Consider the following 11,773-nt stretch of genomic DNA (forward strand, 5'->3'; position numbering starts at 1 on the left):
ATCATCACCCTGATCTTTTCCCACTTAAGGATGGGGACATAAATTATCTGACCTACAACTCTATTAAGATTTTGTACGGAATTTCGAAACATGTAGTACTAAAAACACTGTAGTGATATATATATATATATATATATATATATATATATATATATATATATATATATATATATATATAAACGGCTGATGATGATGATGATGGTATATTTAGATGCAGGGAAAGGAACATATACGTAACACCTTCCTTACAAGCCGACGTTGCCAGTAGTTAGAGCCAACCTCTGAAGATGTTGCCAGTAATTACAGCCGACCTGAGCATCTAAGTCGAAGGTGGCAGTGTCAGGAGGGAGGCACCAGCCTAACACCCTTCACTGCTTCATAACACAGTTCCGGAGTCTCACACGTGGCGCTCTGATTTACATTTAATTGACGTATTCTCTGCCGTGTGGTCTGGGGCTGATTCCACTGACTCACGATATCGCACGTGTAATTGTAGAAACAACTGTCTTCCCAATTCCGTCTGAAGAAAATTTACAACTGGCGAAATGCAGTGAAAAATCCGATCTCTAACAGTACCTGTCTCAGAAGGTTCGATTTTTCTGCTATGTATGCGTCAAATTTTGAGAACATAATTGAGTCTCTGTCATTACTTCGCCAACTTATATTCTTAAAACCCACTGAGAGAGAGAGAGAGAGAGAGAGAGAGAGAGAGAGAGAGAGAGAGAGAGTAACCCTTGGCATCTCTCTGCTGATTCGCTTCTAGTTTAATGCTTACTCTTGAATACTGAAATACATACTCTAATTATACTTTAATTAAGGTATAGGGATTGGAAATTATATAAACCCAGTCCTAACTCCCACCATGCCTACAGACTCCATCAACAACAACACCACCACTACATAAACACTGCAGCCTTAGAAATAAATAAAAAAAAAGTTCCCACATACAAACTTCCTATATGCTCCCTAAAGTTCCATCAGGTGCATCAGTCCCAGAACTACTGTACCCCTGGCTCGTGTTTCCATACAGAGGTTTAGAGCAGGAAGCAGCCCTGGACTGAACTGTAGGACTCTATATCATTATGTGAAGCAAGAACAAAACTTTCTATTAATATTCAGGCCAGACGGTCGTTGGAAAGATAGAGTTTATGTATACCCTCTCTCTCTCTCTCTCTCTCTCTCTCTCTCTCTCTCTCTCTCTCTCTCTCTCTCTCTCTCTCTCTCTTGTGCCCACGCAAACGCACGCAAATATCCCGACGGAAAAATTTATTCCGAATACACGCACACTATCTTTCTTCGGAGCAGGGGAGGAAGCAAGGAAGGAGAGAAGGCAGAAAAGAGAGAACAGGAAGGGGGGACGACAAAGAACAGGCAAGGTAATGAAGAGAGAGAGAGAGAGAGAGAGAGAGAGAGAGAGAGAGAGAGAGACAGACAGACAGACAGACAGACAGACAGACAGACAGAAGGGGGGGGCGGCAGCAAACCTCATTACAAGGGTGAATTGTGAACGAGGTGAATATGTAATGATGGAGGAGGAGACGGAGGAGGAGGAAAATGACGAAGACGAAGAAGAAGAGGAGGAGGAGGAAAAAGACGACGAGGAGGAGGAGGAAAAAGACGAAGAAGAAGAGGAGGAGGAGGAGGAGGAGGAGGAAAAAGAAGATAAAGGAAAAGAAAAATGAATCGGGACAAAAATGATGACTAACGAGAGAGAGAGAGAGAGAGAGAGAGAGAGAGAGAGAGAGAGAGAGAGAGAGAGAGACGAAAAATGCACTAAAGCTGGCAAAAGGAGAAATACACAATGTTTAAAAAAAATCCATAAAACTGAATTACAGGAATAAAGGCCATGACGGGAAAAACTAAAGCAATAAAGAAGTCCAGGAAATTTACATAGGCAAGACATATTCTTACAAATTCAGAATTATTTAAATGAGTCCTCCCATTTGCCCGGAATAATCTGAATTCAAGCAGGTTTACCAAGACATTTCCCCTAACCTGAATAAAATCGTCTGGTGGTTATAAGAACAAAGAAATGTCAATGTTCTCAGGAGGACAATGGATTCTTTCTTCAACTCCTTCACTATCATCCGTCTTTCCTAATATGAAAAAAAAAAAAAAAATCCTCTGACAGTACAAAAAGTAAGATTTTTTTTAATGTCCTTGAGACGAAGACCAACCGCTCTCTAAAGGTAATTTCCTTCCTCAGAGGTGACCTTTACCTCTGACCCTTGACCTTTGTATTCGATCATGACCAAGATGAATGCCAGCAGTTTCCAGCCCCCCCAAAAAAGTATGTTTCTTGATTAAGGAACTGCAAAGTCAGGGCTCGAACTGACAGACAGACAGGTGGGAACAGAGATAGGCAACACGTACGCCTTATGGTGCTAAAGCCGATATATCAGATTTTCCTGCACTCTGTTCACTTTCACTGGGTATAAAACTGTCATCTCTCCGTCTTGAATGCTTATCAAAAAACGACAAACTAACACTAGAATATGGTACTAGTCAGGATGAAGTGCTATGGATAAAAGTAGAACCACGGTAATGTATTTTGCCAGAGGTACAGGAAATAAGCCGCTACAAGACAAATATCTCCGCTAAGTTAATGTGAATAAACTCTAACATATGCACAGAAAGAATGTATGATGTTCACGAATGGGTGAATTAGACAGGAAATGGGAACTAAAGACAGTGAAGAATTGCTGAACTTAGCCACCTGGTCTGAAATGAGCCTTCTCACTGCCTCCCCTTGGTTAAATCAAGTTGTTCCCAGTTAGCAGGAATACAGTAAACAACACACTATACTCCCCTCATTTTAACTAGGCGCAAAACTGTCACCTCTCCATCCTGAATGCTAGGTTGTGGCACTAGATTAACACCGGCATATGATGCTAGTCACGAATAAGTGCTATGGGATGGATGCAGGGCCACAGTGCTGTCTTACTACAGGAAACAGGCTACACAGGAACGAAAATTAAAAGGAATGAACTACAGCACTTAAAGAGTTAATTCCGTGTCGCCGGCATGTACAGTCAGGGTACGACGAAGTGCTGTGGAAAAGATACAATGCCGTAGTACCGTCTTATTCTGCCTGTGAGTTTAAGAAACAGATCTGAAAGCGGACGAAAATATCTCAGAAATTAAGGGGGGCGAACTACAGTACCTGCGTTTGTAGTGGTATTTGTTGTTGTTGTTCCTGAAACTGTTGTTGTTGTTGCTATTGTTGGTGTTGCTGTTCTTGCTATTGTTGTAGTGGTGTAAACGGATTAATGTTGTAGTGGTGTAAACGGATTAATGATCGCAACTACACAGAGAAAGATACGGAGTTTGCATTTTTTTTTTTTTTTAATGTATCCGACTCTGGGCATAGACTTCACAGCCTGCTATCAAGGCCCAGTAGTCCTCCTACATACCAAACACCTCTACATGTCACCACTTCGGCGCTAACACCCACCGTCCACTCTGAATACATGCTAGGGCTGTCTCATACAGGACTGGTGTATTGGTATTAGCGGGGGTATTTTTACATGTCGGCGGGTCTTCAGGTAGATCAGTATAGTATGATTTAACGAAATTCAAATCCTTAAACTGCTCCCTGCCCCAGCAGGGATTTGAACCTGGGTCCGGTAGGACTGCAGGCCACCTCTCTACCGACTGAGGCACCGCCTCTGAGCGGTCTCGTGTTAGGTAGGAGAAGGAAAAGGGAAAACCAAAAAGTAATCCCCCATAAGTGTTACACAATTTTTGAACTCGATCATACATGAAAAAAAAAAAAAATGTTGTTTGGGGAGAGGGTTGGGTTAGAGTAAAAGAGAAGGTAATTACTTTGTGGCTGGGAGTTCAAAGCTTTGCCGACAGACTCTATGCAAATGGGTGGAGAAACTTTTGGGCTAGATGTGTGTGTGTGTGTGTGTGTGTGTGTGTGTGTGTGTGTGTGTGTGTGTGTGTGTGTGTGTGTGTGTGTGTGTGTGTGTGTGTGTGTGTGTGTGTGTGTGTGTGTGTGTGTGTGTGTGTGTGTGTGTGTGTGTGTGTGTGTGTGTGTGTGTGTGTGTGTGTGTGTGTGTGTGTGTGTGTGTGTGTGTGTGTGAGAGAGAGAGAGAGGGGGGAGGGGGGAGGAAAATATTTTGACAGTGGGAGTGAAGGGTAGGGAAAGAGAAGAGAGAGGGAAAAGAGGAAAGCAACGTGTGAGTGAAACGGAACGGAAAGAGAGATACTTGGGGAGGGAGGAAAGAGAAGGGGGAGCTCTTAGATTATCAGATAGTGGGCTATCTCTAGGAGCCGCCCTGTCTGTCTGTCCCTCATTAATGAATTTCGGAAACGTGACACTTAAGCAATTTTAGGGAAGCCATATTACACTCTGCAAGTCCTTATTCTAGAAACATTATTTTTGATGGGTTGGAAGCTGCTGACATTCAACTTGGTCATGTTCGAGTATAAAGGTCAAGGGTCAGAGGTAAAGGTCACTTCTGAGGAAAGAAATTACCTTTAGCGAGCGGTTAGTCTTCGTCTCAAGGACATTTAAAAAATCTTACTTTTTGTACTGTCAGAAGATTTTTTTTTTTCATCTCAGGAAAGACGATGATAGTGAAGGAGTTGAAAAAAGAATCCATTGCCCTCCTCAGCACATTGACATTTCTTTAATCTTATTCTTGCAACCACCAGACGATTTTATTCAGCTTAGGAGAAATGTCTTGGTAAACACGCTTGGATTCAGATTATTCCAGGCAAATGGGAGGACTCATTTAAATAATTCTGCATTTGTAATAATTTTTATTGTCCTTGTCAATTTACTGGACTTTTTTATTGTTTTAGTTTTCCATCCATGGCCTTTATGCCTGTAATTCAATTTTTTTTTTTTTTTTAATTATGTATCTCTCCTTTTGCCAGCTTTCCTGCATTTTTCGTCTCTCTCTCTCTCTCTCTCTCTCTCTCTCTCTCTCTCGTTAGTCATCATTTTTGTTCCGATTTTCCTTTTTTTTCTTTTTTCCTCCTCCTCCTCTTCTTCTTTTTCTTCCTCCTCCTCCTCTTCTTTTTTTTCTTCCTCCTCCTCCTCTTCTTCTTTTTCTTCCTCCTCCTCCTCCTTCTCCATTGCATATTCAACTCGCTCACAATTCACCCTTGTAATCAGGTTTGCTGTTCCCCCCCTCCTCTCTCTCTCTCTCTCTCTCTCTCTCTCTCTCTCTTTACCTTGCCTGTTCTTCGTCGTCCTTCCTTCCCGCTTCCCTGTTTTCTGCCTTCTCTCCTTCCTTCCTTCCTTCCTCCTCTGCCCCGAAGAAAGATAGTGTGTGTGTACTCGGAATAAATTTATCTGTAGGGATATTTGCGTGCGTTTGTGTGGGCATAGGAGAGAGAGAGAGAGAGAGAGAGAGAGAGAGAGAGTATACATAAACTCTATCTTTCCAACGACCGTCTGGCCTGAATATTAATAGACAATTTTGTTCTTACTTCGCATATTTATAAAAAGTCCTACAGTTCAGTACAGGGCTGCTTCCTGCTCTAAGCCTCTGTATGGAAACACGAGCCAGGGGTATAGTAGTTCTGGGACTGATGCACCTGATGGAACTTTAGGGAGCATATAGGAAGTGTGTATATGGGAACTTTTTTTTTTTCCTTTTTTTTTTTCTATTTCAAAGGCTGCAGTGTTTATGTAGTTGTGATGTTGTTGTTGATGGAGTCTGTAGGCATGGTGGGAGTTAGGACTGGGTTTATATCATTCCCACTCTTCACACCTTAGCTGGAGTATAATTAGCGTATGTATTTCAGTATTTAGGACTAAACATTAAACTAGAAGAAATCAGCAAAGGGGTGCAAACGATTACTCTCTCTCTCTCTCTCTCTTTCTCTCTCTCTATCTATCTATCTATCTATCTATCTATACAAAATACTCCCTGACGCCGCATCCTCTGAGGGGCAGCCTCGACAAAAAGGATCTGTTATGACAAAACTGAAACCTCGACAATGCTTCCTGTCCCAGCCTGGCATCGATCCCGCGTTCTTTCGGTCAGCGGTTACAGGCAGAGACGAGGACGGGTGAGAGGGAGGCTAGAGATCGAGAGGCTGGGGGTGATGGATGAGAGGGGATGGCGTAGGGGGATGGGAGGGGTGAGAAACAGAAGGGAGGGGGAGAGATGAGGGGTACGGAAGTCGTGGTGTGTGTGTGTGTGTGTGTGTGTGTGTGTGTGTGTGTGTGTGTGTGTGTGTGTGTGTGTGTGTGTGTGTGTGGGGAGAGAGAGAGAGAGAGAGAGAGAGAGAGAGAGAGAGAGAGAGAGACCTAGTAAGGCCTGTGTGGTCTGGTGTATTAATGTAAATCTATGTAAAGCAAACACACCAAAGAGTAAGCAAGGAAAACAAAACGGGAAAAACATCTGTGTGAGAATCTAACTAAACACAAACATCTTGCCAAACACACACATACCAGGAAGAACCACAATCGACTAGAAGAGAAAGCATACGCTGAAAAACAATTACAAACAAACACATAACAGCAAAGACAAGGAAACACACTTACACATACTCACCGCCAGAGTCCTGTGCATGGGTGGATATGTGTGTGTGTGTGTGTGTGTGTGTGTGTGTGTGTGTGTGTGTGTGTGTGTGTGTGTGTGTGTGTGTGTGTGTGTGTGTGTGTGTGTGTGTGTGTGTGTGCAGGTAAGTGTATATGGAGGTGGAGCAGGAGGGGAAGAGGGCCATTAGCCTCAGGTGTGTCCAAATTGCATCAACAGGTGGCCCCCATGTAGTCGCCGGGTGCCAGGCAGTGCTGGTGGGGTGGTTGTGGTGGTTGGGGTACAGGTGTGCGGGTTGTAGTATTTGTGGCTGTAACTGATTTGCTGTGGTTGACAAGGTGGTTGTGGTGGTTGGTGTACAGGTGTGGCGGTGGTTGTGGTGTTTGGTGTACAGATGTTGGGGTGGTTGCTTTTTTGGACATGTGGTAGTTGTGTTGGTGGTGTGAGGGTGACTGTGGCTGTGGAATGCAGGCGGTTGTGATGGTGGCTATGGTGGTGAGGTAACTTTTGTAGGTAATGAAAGACCGGTAGTTGTGGTGTTGGTAGTTGTGATGGTGAGGGGAAAGCTGGTAACTACAGTGGTGGTGGTAGCGGTTGTGGAATCAGAAGTAAGTAGTTGTGGTGCAAGAGAGTGAATGTAATAATTTTTGGTGGTGGTGGTGGTGGTGAGGTGGTGGTGGTGGTGGTAGTGTGGTGAAGCGTGGGTGGTTGTAACTGAGGAAGTCGCTGTGGCTGCTGTGTTAGCTGTAGTTGTGGTGATGGTGGGAGAGGTAGTATCAGAAGTGGCATCGGTAACAGTTGCGGTGTTTTGTTGTTGTAGTTGTGGCAGTGGTAATGGATGAGAGTGAATGTTGTAATTTTTAGTGATGGTGGCAATCATGGTGATGAAGGCTGTGGTGGTGGTGGTAGTAAAGGAAAGGAGCGAGATGGTACGGTGGTGGCGGTGGTGGCAAAGGAAAGGAGCGAGGTGGTGAGATTGAGGTGGTTGTGGCAGTGATGGTGTTGGTGGTAAAAGAAAGAAGCGAGGTGGTATGGTTGTGGTGGCTGCGGCAGTGGTGGTGGTGGTGGTTTGCGTTGTGGTAGTAGTAATGGTTGTGTTTACGGGGGAAGGGAATATAGGGGCAGTTATATTTTTGCTGGGGTGTTTAACTTTTACCTTCTCTCCTTTTATGTACCTGACAGGCAATAAAAGACAGCCCGTTCCCTGAGGCGCGACGGTATTCCTAAACACAAATGATGGAGTCAGTGGGAAGGAGGAAGGGAAGGAGGGGAGGGAGATAGAAATGAGGGGGAAGAAGAATTGAAAGGGAAAAAGAGGAGGAGGAGGAATGCAAGAAAACAAAGGGAGAGGAGAGACGGAGAAGGAAAAGAAAAAAAGATGGGTTTTGTGAGAGCAGCAGGAAGAAGATGGAGGTTATGAGAAAAGGGAACAGCGAGAAGGAGAGAAAAGAGGGGATAAACCAATGACGGGGGGAGGGGGGGGCGAAGAGAGGAAGAAGAGAGAAAATGGAAAAAAGGGAAAAGGGAATGGAAGAAGATGGGAGAGGAGGAGAAATGAGGGAAGGAGAGGAAAGATGGAGTAATGGGGAGAAGATAACAGAAGAAGTGAGAGTATAGGGAAGAAAAACACGAGAGTGAGGAAAGGTGAAAGGAAAGGTAAAATAGGAATAGTGATGCGGAAGGACGAGAAGCCCGATGGAGGGCGGAGATGAAAAGAGGGAGGGAGGGAGGGAAGGAGGGAGGGAGTGGAGAGATGCTGGGGAAGAAGAAGGTGAAGGGACGGAATGAAAGATGAGTGTAGGAGGGAGGAAGGGAAGGACAGAAAGTGAGAGAGGGAAAGGAAACGGGCAGAAGTGAGAAAAATCAAAGAAGAGAGAGAAGAGGAGAGGAAAGGAAGAACGGGGGAGCTGGTAGGGAGGGACAGGGGGCAGGGTACAGCAAGCAAAATCCAGGTTGCAAATGAGTGCATGAAACGAGTCCGTGCAACATACAACGCCAGCCTCAACATGCACCTGCGAGAGTCGGGCGGTGTTTAGCATATGGGGGCACAGGATACCGTACTGCGTAGCACCTTTTCCTCGGCGATTTTAAATACTTCACCTTTACATCTTCTTGCGTGCTATTTATATCTTCCTAATAGTTATCAACATTCTATAATCCGCATCCGTAACAAACAAGAGAATATTAAGGTGAGATGTGCAAAAATAAATCGGTAAGGATGAGGTGCTACGAAACCTCCCATGCCACTCCTCAGCGACGATTTATTTTGATTGTTATACCTTTTCATCCCCCATCCCTGATACATATAAAAAAAATAAAGAGAAATATTAGGGTGTTACAAGACTTCAATGTCACTACAAATATGGGCCATGGAAGATAATATACATTTTTATTCTATTTATATTTATTTTCTTTTACTTATATTATTCTGCTTATCTGGGGGACGGGGCAGGATAAGGAAAGTAATATGGTATGGATTTTTTTTTTCTGGATATGGAAGATAGTATGGATTTTTTTTTTTACCCCGCATCCTGGAAAAAATAGTTTGGTATGAATTTTTTCGGAGGGGGGGGGGAATATGAAAACATTAGGATACGTAAAAATAGTAAGGTGAGGATTTTTTTTGTTTTTGTTTTTAGTATACGGAACACAGAATGGATTTTTTTTTTTTAACCCAAGATTTGGAAACAGCAGCATGGCAAAGGATTTTTTTTTTTTTTTAATAGAATATGGAAGACGGTAAAATTCATTTTTCGGGGGGGGAGGGCAGGATATATAAGACAAGATACATTTTTTATCATTAATACGAAAGATGTTAAGCGTTTTATTGCCCAGGATATGGAAGATGTTACAAATTTCCGTTTTGACCCCTACTCATGGAACACCGCACCGGACAGCAGCAAAATGAAGAGAATTGTATATTTTTTATCTCTAATACTACAATGACAACTAGGTTATATACTGGCTGCCTCTCCACTATTCTCTCCCCCTTTCTGAGGTCTTGCTTGGGTTGAATAAAATCGTCTGGTGAGGGGTTGGGTAAAATAGTAATATGGTTGTAGAAGTGACAGTGATAATGGGGTTTGTCTTCGGAACCAGCAGCCGTAGATGTCCTTCCTGAACTGAAAATAATCGTCTGGAGAAAACCTGAAAATATATATATAAAAAAAAGGAAAGGGCGTCATCGCAGGGAAGGGGTTAAAAGAAAAATCACTACGGCTGATCGAATAAAAATGCTATGAATCCATCCGATAAGATTTTTTTAATGTCAACTCAATCTCGCTTCCACCAGACGATTTTTTACGGGCCAGGAAGATACTATGGCAGCGGAGGGGTTAATACTGACGCCGCCATGATAGCGCAAAACCTTACAATCATAATACTGAGAACACAAAGTAGTTTCAAAAATAATTATGCCACGAGTCCAGGAATATTCAAACTAAATATATTACGACGAGAACCATCACACATGTACACATAAGAGACCCCAAATAATCAAAACATCCGAGTGACACATAAAAAGAAAACACATAATATGAAAAATAATGAAAAAGGTGATCACGTCTGAAAACAAACTAAAAAATAAAATAACTCAGCTGCCTTAACCCCTTCAATCCGGTGACGCATTTCTACATTTACTCATAAATAAAGAAAAAAATGCTAATGACAGAGTTCAAGAAAATTGTATTTAAACTTTCCGCCTCAAGACTGTCTACTAAACTCACTAAGATCGTCTGAAGACAGCAAGCTTGATCAAAAAAAAAAAAAAATCAGACGGAAAGGGTAAAACTACTCCGAAAAAGCAATGAAAGTTTTAAAAAATGCCTAAATTATTAAACAAAAAAATAATACAAATGTACAATTAACGTCAATCGTCTCAGGCCTAGAAAAGGAAAATACTAAACGCAGTAAATATTCCTTAAATTATAGAAAGAAACGCCCAGCTGTCTAAAAAAAAATATATATATTCAGATACATTTAAATCAGAACTAATACGCAACTGTACCTAAAAAAACAATGAAAATACACAACTGACAGCTCCAATGTGCTTTTAAAATCTGAAAGGAATGTCCCACCTCTCTAAAATTACCCCTACCAACTGATAATAAGACTACTTTTAAAACTCAACTGCAGATCAAAATAATACCACCAATAAAAAAAAAACTAACAGGGAAATCAAAGTACAGTAAAGTCCCCAAATTTCCTTAACTACTCAATAAAGGATAAAGGCCAAGCGACACCTCATCACAACCTCCAAAGAATCCACAACTTCAAATAAATCCCACTTGTCTTAAAACTACTTCCAGAAAAGAGTAACACTAACTCCAAAGGTCATTTAAAGTTAGAGAAAAAGAAAAGGCCTAACTTCCAACACTACCCTTGAAAATTCCCCAGCCACCTTGAGAAAGAACAGGGGCAAGTTGCAACAGTCTTCCGGGAATCCAAGGGTTGTGCAATCCAGGTGAGAGAGCGTGCAACGGCAGAGCAATGAAGGGAGAGAGGACAGGTGGGGCGCTGGTCGAGGTGAGATCTTTTAATTGCAGGTGTGTGTGTGTGTGTGTGTGTGTGTGTGTGTGTGTGTGTGTGTGTGTGTGTGTGTGTGTGTGTGAGAGAGAGAGAGAGAGAGAGAGAGAGAGAGAGAGAGAGAGAAACAACAACAAAATTATTAAAGACAAGGAAGGAGAGAATTATAGGAGAAGAGAAGGAGCAGGCGTAGGAGAAGGCGTATGAGAAATGGAGGTGAAGGAAGTCAGCGTGGAGGAAAGGGGGAAAAGAAAGAAGTAAACAAGGAAGGAGGAAGGAAAGAGGAGAAGAAGCCGTGAAAGAAGGATAAAAAAGAAAATGAAGGAAGCAAAAGAAAGAAATAATGAAGGTGAAAATGAAACTATTGATATAATGAAGGAAGAGACGAAGGAAGAGAGAAAGAGAGAGGGATAGAGTGAAAGGCTCGAAAAGGAGAAGAGAAACAGGAAGAAACAGGAAGGAAGAGGAAGAAATGAGTGGAAGGAGAAGAGAAGGAAGAGAAGAACAAGGAAAGGGAAAAAAGAAGGAAAAGGAGGGCAACATGGATCAGGAAGGAAGGAGGAGGAGGAGGAGGAGGAGGAGGAGGAGGGGGGGGACAGATCAATAAGGAAGTAGGTGCTAATAAGTTGAAGGATTATGTCCCTTCCTTCCTTCCCTCTCTTCTTCCTCCACTTCCTCCTGTATTCCTTCACTTTTTCCTTTCTTCCTTCCTTGCTTACTTCCTGTATTTATCTATCTCATTCTTT

This window comes from Coenobita brevimanus, chromosome 57, assembly GCF_032717465.1.
Source record: "Coenobita brevimanus isolate Jiangsu-jjx chromosome 57, ASM3271746v2, whole genome shotgun sequence".
Taxonomy (NCBI): Eukaryota; Metazoa; Arthropoda; class Malacostraca; order Decapoda; family Coenobitidae; genus Coenobita; species Coenobita brevimanus.